This window comes from Protopterus annectens, chromosome 9.part0, assembly GCF_019279795.1.
Source record: "Protopterus annectens isolate FY-2018-M chromosome 9.part0, PAN1.0, whole genome shotgun sequence".
Classification (NCBI taxonomy): domain Eukaryota; kingdom Metazoa; phylum Chordata; order Ceratodontiformes; family Protopteridae; genus Protopterus; species Protopterus annectens.
In genome coordinates this window covers 1,206,576,700-1,206,586,469 of record NC_056743.1, presented here as the reverse complement: position 1 = coordinate 1,206,586,469, position 9,770 = coordinate 1,206,576,700, and the positions used below count along the sequence as shown (strand labels likewise).

Here is a 9,770-nt window from a genome sequence, read left to right as displayed (position 1 = left end):
TAAAAATTATGCCAATAAACATGCATGCACTAAGGTAATCATTTCCTTCATCTACAAGCAAATACACCACATAGGTTGTATAGAATAGAGAAGTACAGATAAGACCCAGCAAAACAAAGGGGGATGGTGGGAGGGTAACTGACTGCAACAGTGAATACACTCGAACATCTACATTTATGGTAGGTACACAACTGTACTATGTTCATCGTGTTTCACTGTTGCAGTCATTTTGAATCCCAAAGCTGAGGATGGGTGGCTGGGGCTAAATAGGATTAGGAGAGGCTATGAGGCCCTGCAGAACTGCAGTGGCAAAGCCTGCTCTGGATTTAGAGTAGAGAGGTAAGTGGTAGTGCTTTGTAAAGGTGTGCACTGAACTCCAAGTTGCAGCCTCTAAGATGTCTTTGGTCCTCTGAGGAAGGCTGCTGCTCTGGTTGAATGTGGCCTAATGTCCTTAGGCACTGATTTGCCATGTTGTGAATAGCAGAAATGAATGCAATGGCCTATCCATTTTGAAATGGTCTGTTTTGAGATAGCCTTTCCTTGTGATCCTGCAGCATATGCCACTAAAAGTTGCTCAGTCTTTCTGAAAGCTTTAGCTCTGTCCAAGTAGAAGCGTAGCTGTCTGTGTATGTCCAAAGAATGCAGAAGTCTCTCCCCCTTGTTCTGTGGGTTTGGATAAAAGGTAGGCAAGTGAATGGTTTGGTTAAGGGCCACACTGGACACCACCTTAGGTATAAATCTCGGGTTTGTCCTCAGAGAAACCCTGTCTGGATGGAAAATGATAAAAGGTTCCACAGCCATAAGTGCCTGTAACTCCAAGACTCATCATGCAGAGGTTATTGCTAGGAGCAGAGCTGTTTTCCATGATAAGAATTTTATATCAGCTGTTGAGGCTGGCTCAAAAGGAGGCAGTGTGAGTTTTTCCAAGACATAATTGAGGTCCCATGCAGGTATTGGTGCTCTCCTTGGAGGTTTTATGGTTTTTGCCCCTCTGAGGTACTGCCTTATTAAAGAATGAGAAAAGATAGGTGGTTATATATTGTAATGGGCTGAAATGGCAGAGGCATGGATCTTAATTGATGAAAAGGATAGGCCTCTGTCCAGCATCTCAGTTAAGTATTGTAAAATCTGAGGAATGTTTGGAACAAACGTGTCAATTCCTTGTGCCTGGTTCCAAGCACAGAATCTCTTCCATTTTTCTGCATAAGATTTTCTGGTACTGGGCCTCCTGGCCTCCAAAATAACATCCATCACAGCTTTGGAGAGGAGTGTTCTGAATGGCTACATTATCCGCCATGCTGCCAGATTTAAGGTCCTGAGTTGGCTGTGCAGGATCTGATTATTTTGTTGCAAGTTCTTTAGGATTGGGTACCAGTGCTGGCGTGGCCAGTCTGGGGCAATCCGTATCATTTTTGGCTTCTCTTGTCTGACCTTAGGAGTACCTTGGGGAGGAGAGGCAGTGGAGGAAAGGCATATACATCCACTTTCCATGTTTGCTTGTGATAAGTCCTTGTGCAGAATCTCTGTAGTTGGCAGTTGTGAGGAGGCAAATAGATCTATGTCTGGGCATCCCCACTTCCTTGTTATCATGCTGAAGACTTGTGGATCCAGTTTCCACGTGGGGATCCATGAGGTTTCTGCTTAGTTCGTCTGCCAGAGTATTTATCTTTCCTGGCAGGAATTGTGCTTGCAGGTGAACTTGATAAGTCAATGCTGTGTCCCACAAAGTCATGGCTTGTCTGCAGAGGGGGTAGGAATGTGTGCCTCCTTGCTTTATGTACCTCATGACTGTAGTATTGTCCATCTTTATCAGTAGTTGTCCTGGATGAAGTAGATCCTTGAAAGCTGTCAGGGCATTTTGAACAGCTAGCATCTGTTTTTGATTGATATGAAGATGCATCTGGCTTGCGGGCCATGTGCCCTGAATACATTTTTCTGCCATGTGGGGCCCCCAGGCATAATTTGATGCATCCGTTGTTAGTGTCTGCCTGGCTGTGGGTAAAGTGAATGGCTGTCCCTTGTTGTGGTGACAGGCCTGTGCCCACCATCAAAACTCCTGTTGCAGGCAGGGAATGAGGGTAATTAATGTTTCCAGGCTGTGGCAATGTTGAGTCCAAACACTTTTTAGATACCATTGTAGTTTCCTCATATGCAGTCTGGCATATGGAATTAGCAGAATGCAGGATGCCATGAAGCCCAAAGGCTGCAGAATTTTTCTTGCAGATAACTGGGTCTTTGTTGCCAACATTTTGAAGAAGTCAGTTGCCTTTGTTTGTCTGGTGTGAGATAAGCCATCTGGGCAGTTGTATTTAAGCTTGCACCCAGGAATATTATCTCTTGAGAGGGTACTAGTTTTGATTTCTTTTCGTTTACTGTGTACCCTAGGCAAATTAGTAATCTTTTTACAAACGCCAGATGCTTTAGTAGAATGTCCTTGTTCTCTGCTTGAATAAGGCAGTCATCCAAGTAAGGATATATTTGAATTCCTCTTTGTCTGCAAAATGCAATTACTGGTGCCAGGCATTTTGTGAAGACCCTGGGCACAGTAGATAAGCCAAAGGGCAGTGCAGAGAATTGGTAGTGCATTGAGCCAGCTATGAATCTGAGGTATCTTCTGCAAGATTGATTGGGACATGCAGGTATTCCTTTTTAGGTCCAAAGTTACAAGCCAAGCCTTCTTGCCCAGCATGGGCAGAAGCTGCTGCAGAGTCAACATTTTGAATTTTGGAATGTCCAGAAATGTGTTTAGAATAGACAGGTCCAGTATTGGTCTCCAGGCTTTGTCCTTTCTGGGTACCAAGAGAAGTCTCAAATAAAATCCTTGTCCCTGCTCTTGCTGTGGTACTCGCTGAATGGCCCTCATGTCCATGAGGGATGAAACTTGCTTTTGTGCCTCTGCCCATTGATTGTGTGGCAGGTCTGGCATACCTTTTGCCCTTGGCAGGGTGTGAAAGTGGAACCTGTAGCCCTGAGACACTATATTCAAGACCCATTTGTCCTGGGTGATTGTGCCAATTTTGTGAAAAAAGTGCTAGTTTTCCCCCCTAAGGGGGCTGCCAAAAGATAAGTGCTTGGTGCTGGCAGAGGAAAGTCATTGGGACTGTTTCCTGTATGGCTGTGATTTGTCTTCTCCGCTTTTGGAGGTAGAAGCACCCCATTGTTTAGGCCTGTATGAACCTTGAGGCTGGGGTCTGCCTCTGGGGCATCTGTATCTGCCTCTTTGTGGCCTGTCTGACACTGGAAAGGACCAGTTCTTTGTGGGCCAGTTCCTGCTAAATCTAGGTGGCTGCACCTGTAAGAAATCCTTAACTGTCTGCATAGATTTTGCTTTGTCCTCCATTTTCTTCAACACCTCTTCTGCTTTAACACCAAACAAAGTATCATGCTGTAATGGAGCATCTAATAATTTTGCTTTAACATGATCAGGCAGATTCTGTTCCTTTAACCAAGCATGCCTCCTAATGACAGAACCCGTAACAGCAGCCCTGCAAGAGGCCTCCAGAGAATCAAAACCACATTGCAAAGTATGCTTCCCACTTGTTCAGTTGCATGCAATAAATCCTGCATTTCCTTGTTTTCTGCACATTCAGAATTTGTTAATATTTTCTGTTTAAGCAGTGACATTAAGTATTGCTGATATTTAAGCATATGAAATTGACAATTTAAAGCCCTCACAGCCAAGGTAGCAGAAGTGTAAACCTTTTTCCCCCATCTGTCCAGTGCCCTTGAATCCCTATCAGAGGGGATAGGGTTTTTTGCAGTGGAAGCCTTGACCCCTTTGGGACCCTGAGAAATAGTTTCTGGGTCAGCAGCAGGGTTTTTATTTATGTGAATCTTGAACCCTGTAGTATCTGTCTGGCTTAACAGGTGCAGGGGGTAAAGAGTCAGGAGACAGGCTGGACTCTGAAAATACATCATCTACAATGTCTAAAACAGGGGGGATAGCAAGAGGCCTGTGCTGAGGTAGTAAAAGAAAGTCTCTGAGCCTTTTCTTAGATTCTGAGTAGTCTTGGCTCTCCCAGTGGAAGTGCTCCCTCATGGTATGCAGGGTTTCCCCAAAAGAATAATCCTCAGGAGGAGAGGCTGAAGGGATAGATTCTTCAGCAGCAGAGTCCTCATAGGGAGGAAGAGAGTATTCCTGTTCAGAAGAGGAGTAAGAGGAAATGGAAACCTGATCTGAAGATTCATATTCTGTCTCTTGCCTAGGCCTCTTATCAGGAGGGGGATGGGAACCCCTGATCAAAGTAATTAGGTCTTCGGCCATTTTGAGCATCTGTTTTTTAGGCATGGAGGCCTGTCCATGGGCTTGCTGCACTTGTTTCTTTGTCTTTAGTGGTGCTTTAGTCTTTGCCTTGTTTTACATATAACTGTGTAGGCCTGAAAACACCCTCAGAAGCCGATGCCTGCTCAGCGGCTCCGGACCCATCTGAGGGAATATTTTCCAAGTGTCCAATACCTTGAGTTTCCAGCGGCCTAGTCTGCTCCATGGCTCTGAGGTGCGCCTCACTGAGAACCGGCGACTGGCTTAGAAGAAGCCTTGTCAGTTTTGGACCTCCTTTTCCTTGCTTTTCTTGTGAATTGTGGTAGTCTGATGGCTATCCAATTAAATCTTCTGCCAAAGTAATGAAATGCAAAATCGTACCAACGCTTAATTGTGCGTTGGTTAAATCTAGCACAAAACCTGCAATTAGCAACGTACAGATCAGGGCCTAGGCAAGGAATACAATAAGAATGAAAGTCATTATGAGGTATTTGTTTCCCACAAGAAATACAATTATTAACTTTTTCTGACATCGGTCTGGAGCAAGTTCTAGTACTAAAGTAATTAATAAAACAAGAACCCAATGTATTTAAGGTGTCAGTTGCAATATTCAAAGGCTATTGCTACTTTGTAACAATTCTGCCTGGACAAGATGATTACTCAAAAACTGCTACTTTACAGCATTATGTCCTTCCCCTGTAAAACAGCCAAGTCTTGAATATCTGTTAATTTTAGTTATATCTCACATTACTCGTACATTTTTAAATGATGCTGCACACTGCAGCAAGGGCACAATCTGCAAATAATATAAAACAACTGTCAAATGTAACTGTATGGTTATTTGAGCCCACCACAGATGAAGGTACCCCCAGATAAATAATAAGTCAGAATTACAAAACCACCCCTATGGTGTACTACCAAGTCACAACATTAGCCACTGTGGTGATCCTAGTCTTTTTAGGACATTCAAGTAAAGAAGGAAGAGGAGCAGTGTATTCATGTGACACAGGAAAATATGTATGCCTGCCAACACCACTAAGTTGAAATCAAATCAGTATCATGTCAGAAAGACAGCCCGTCTACTGCTGCATCATTATCTCTTCATGAGTTTCATACAAGTACAATGCATTAAAAAAGCAATACATGGAGTAACCTGTTCTTTCATATATATGAAAAACAACTTTAAAATTATTATACATGGGGAATTAGCTCAAATGGTAGAGCGCTCGCTTAGCATGCGAGAGGTAGCGGGATCGATGCCCGCATTCTCCATTCTTTTGTACCTGTTTTGACAGCACATATACTCAAACTGAAATTATACTAAATTGAACCATACCATCAATGAACATTAATTCAGTTTTTGTCATTCAACAACACTGTTCCCGATCATGCCCAAGTACCACTTTTCTAGTTAATACAATCTATACATTACTTATTTAACCTTCTAAGCAGAAACAGATCATCATCATACTGATCTAGATGGGGACACACATTGCATGTGCTTTAACTCTTAAGAATAACTAGCAAAACACCAGGACTTTGACACGGCTGTAGAATCTAGTATAAAAATCTTTATTCAACACAAGCGCTTTCGTGGGTAACTCCACTTCTTCAGACGTCTAATACATTTTAAAAACAGCTCTTAGTTCAAATATCCTCTTGAGACACATGATTAAAACCAACCAATACAATGTTCTGGTGTAAACAAGCAAATTTAAAGCAACATCCTACAAGGTACATGCCACTGACTGAACTAGAAACTGAATGTATATGTATACACTTCTAAAAGCCTATTTATAAAGTATCAAGATTCAAATTCCCATAACATTTCAGTTTGCAGTCACAAGCACAGAATATATCTGCACATATTTACATTTTCCACTTATGTTCTCCAGAACACATACAAGCCTGTAACAAGAAGTCAGTAATTTATCATACAGACAACTCCAGAGCACATCTTACCTAAAAGGCTGCCTTGGCTTTCACTTAGGACATTTCAATTTACAATCAAAAAGAATATATCTGCAGATATATTCTTTGTTTGTGATTGTAAATTGAAATGTCCCAAGTGAAAGCTAAGGCAGCCTTTTAGGCAAACGTGCAGATATATTCTTTGTAATTGTAAATTGAAATGTCCTAAGTGAAAGCTTAGGCAGCCTTTCAGGAAAGATGTGCTATTGAGTCGTTTGTATGACAAATTACTGACTTCTTATTACAGGCTTGTATGTGTTCTGGAGAACAGAAGTGGAAAATGTTAATATGTGCAGTTATATTCTGTGCTTGTGATTACAAACTGAAATGTTATGAACATAAGAGGAAAATGCAAACATGTGCAGATATATTCTTTGTGAACTGAAATGTTCTAAGTGAAAGCTTAGTCAGCTTTTTAGGCAAGATGTGCTGTGGAGTTGAACATCCAGGCCTGGTTAAAATGCATCAAGTCTCCCATGTGGGAAAATGTGTTATGGTCTGATGAGAGACCAAGGTTGAACTTTCTGGCCACAATTCCAAAAGGTACATTTGGCACAAAAACAACACTAGCCTACTCCTAGTTTCACAAGCCTCAAAGGAAAATTGTATAGCCCTCAGGTTCTGCAAAACACAACTGCCTGTTTTATACCACTCGACCAAAGACATACATCTCACTGCTCACTCTATAACATAATGGGCTCACCACCTGGCAAATAAAGGCCTAAGGTGCTGACTAATAATCATGGGTCAATATCCCAGTCTTTCTGTAACAACAAGTGTCACGAACATGTCACCTGAAATCTTTCTTAACAAAGACACAATGGAAATAAAAATTCTTCTGCATGGCTGCAGTTCTCTGAAACAATCTGTGCCCCCGTTCTGATGGAAACCAGAGACTACTACTCTGTCAGGCTATTATAATCAACTTAAAGTAAATGATGTTTTAACTAAACTGTAGGCTGCTGAGGTTTATTTTGATTTCTAAAGCTTTTTTGCTTTTTTTCTTTTTTTATTTCTTATGCCTTCTTGATATTTATGAAGTAAGGCATTCACCAATGCTGCTTTGACATACTGTAACATGCTTGTTTATTGGGATAGAACATTTATCAAACAATGGCCAGTAACATGCTCAGCCCATAACAACTGTAAAATTTGCAAGAATATTTTTATATGTGCTTTTACAGTCTTAATTTGACCATTTCACACACTGTCGCCACTGAAGCTGACAAAGTTCAGTTGTGAATCAGTTCTTCGACACAGCTACAAAAAACAAAACAGGCTGTGGAGTTAGGTGCAACAACAACTTAATTGCATCTTATGTTATTAGAACCACATTAACCAAATGAAAACACTAAAAATGGTCGTAAGCTCCTTGGGGAGGAGATAATGCTGTTTCCTAACAGCAAATGAAAGGAGAGAGAAAATATGAAATGTGATACTAGAACACTCCCTACAACTCTTCTGTTATGGTTTATTTTAAACAAAGACTAAAAGCTGACAGCCAACACATTTTAAGCAACATCCTATTTTAATCACATGCTCTTACAATTATATAAATGAAACTTGTATGCATACTGTCATATTGGCAAAACGTGACCTTTTGATATCAGAAGTGCAATAACTGAATACCACATAAAAATATCCTCACTTCCAGCACTCATTTCATTCAATGACACCTCCATTTCCAGTGCTCTTCCTTTTTTTAAGGGAAAAAACAAACACATCTGTAACAGCCCGGCTAGCTCAGTCGGTAGAGCATGAGACTCTTAATCTCAGGGTCGTGGGTTCGAGCCCCACGTTGGGCGAACTTACTTTTTAGTTGCTTTTTTTTCATACAAAACACACACATGCCATAATTAACAGCCCAAGTTGTTTGCCACTGTTTTTTCTAACACCATGTTATTTCTTACAACTTTTTTTTCCCTATTTTCCACATGAAGTCAGGGTGTCACTTCAACAATGACAATCATCTACAGCCAGTTTCACACTGCCGGGTGGCTAGCCTTGCTATCGTTCTTGAATACCACTCACACATATGGCCAATTTACTGTGCCCAATCCACCTAATGTACATCTTTGGACTGTAGGAGGAAACTGGAGCACCAAGAGAAAACCCCGGGCGACCATTTTGTTCTTAAACTCCAAACCCTTCTGTCAATTACATCAATTTGATAAAACCTTTAATTTCCATTCAACTACAAAGTGTACATCCAGCCATTTCTTACCTCATACTGTAACCTCTTCAGTCTGCTTTTCCTTGCCCTTCTTTTCTTAAACCTAAATATCTCACCCTTCTATCCTCATTTTGTGCTCCTTTCTTCTTCAAAGCCTATTAAACTTTCATCCTTCCTACTACCATGCCAACAAGTACTGAAAACAAGCTGGGTGATGTAACTGATATGCCAAAAATGGTTTCACAAATTACAAATGGAGCTGCCTAACTCCTCAACATGTAACAAAAAGCCAGATCTTTCTTTCACTAAGCTTAAACTATAAATTTTTAAGAATATGAATTTTATTGAAAGTTTAATGACTCAAAAAATGCTTTTGGTAAAAAAAGACAGACCTTCTAGGTGCCTTTTTCTGAAGGTATAATATCATTTTTTCCTCACAGAGCATGGCTTGAACTCACACCTGCACTTCTGCACCAGGCTGGCACAGCTAAGCAGCACTGTCATGTAGATAGCTGCCATCCAGGGTTCACTAATGAGCACAGCAGCAACTAAGTGGACAAATGTGTGCACTAACACAATACAAGGTAGCAAAACAGAGTTGCTACATACCACACTGCACAGATCCTGCAAGAACCAAAAACAAAAAACTCAACAGGCCTACACTTAAAATCAGCAGGATGGCATAAAGCACTGCATAAAGGGATACAACCATAGAATGTTCACAACTGCAGTGCTATGGTATCCACAATCATGGTTACTTGTCAGAAAATTAAAAGGGGAGTATAGGAAAGTAGGAAAATATGTAGTCAGTAAGCAGGGGACATAAAGTAGAAAAACATTTTCAAGTGGGGAGAATGGAGGAAGATTCTTGACTACATTTTTTTTAACTATAGGGCACACTTTTTGCTTTTAAAGAGAGAAGAGAAGATGGGGTAGGGTTAAAGGGAAAGGGGAAAGGACAATGTACATGGGCAGACAGATGCAAACAGCATAGCACACAAACAGGTGAATGTGCTCACTATGGGGTAGGGATATATATATATATATATATATATATATATATATATATGTGTGTGTGTGTGTGTGTGTGTGTGTGTGTGATGGAAGCAAACAGACAAGCGCTGATGGGGGAGCGGAGAATGCATGGGCTATGGTGAGGGACACAAGAAAAAGGGGGCAGTGAGGTAAGGTGCAGCCGCATGCAGTCTGCTGCTACAGCCAAAAGGGATATTACTGAGATCCATCACCAACTGATGGATCAGACTGGTTTGGGGATATGGGCAAGGTGAGTGAACATCCTATCCACACCAAGAGGATCTCTATCAGGTCCACCCACCAGCCCACTGCTCTCCTCAATGGAGTCTC

General features: G+C 41.3%; 2 non-coding genes across 2 annotated transcripts; both read left to right on the top strand.

Moving 5' to 3' along the window:
• Positions 1-5,460: 5,460 nt before the first annotated feature.
• Positions 5,461-5,533, top strand: TRNAA-AGC. Its single transcript has one exon. It is a non-coding gene; the product is annotated as a tRNA-Ala (tRNA).
• A 2,431-nt stretch (positions 5,534-7,964) lies between these two features.
• TRNAK-CUU lies at positions 7,965-8,037 on the top strand. The gene has a single exon. It is a non-coding gene; the product is annotated as a tRNA-Lys (tRNA).
• Positions 8,038-9,770: the final 1,733 nt, after the last annotated feature.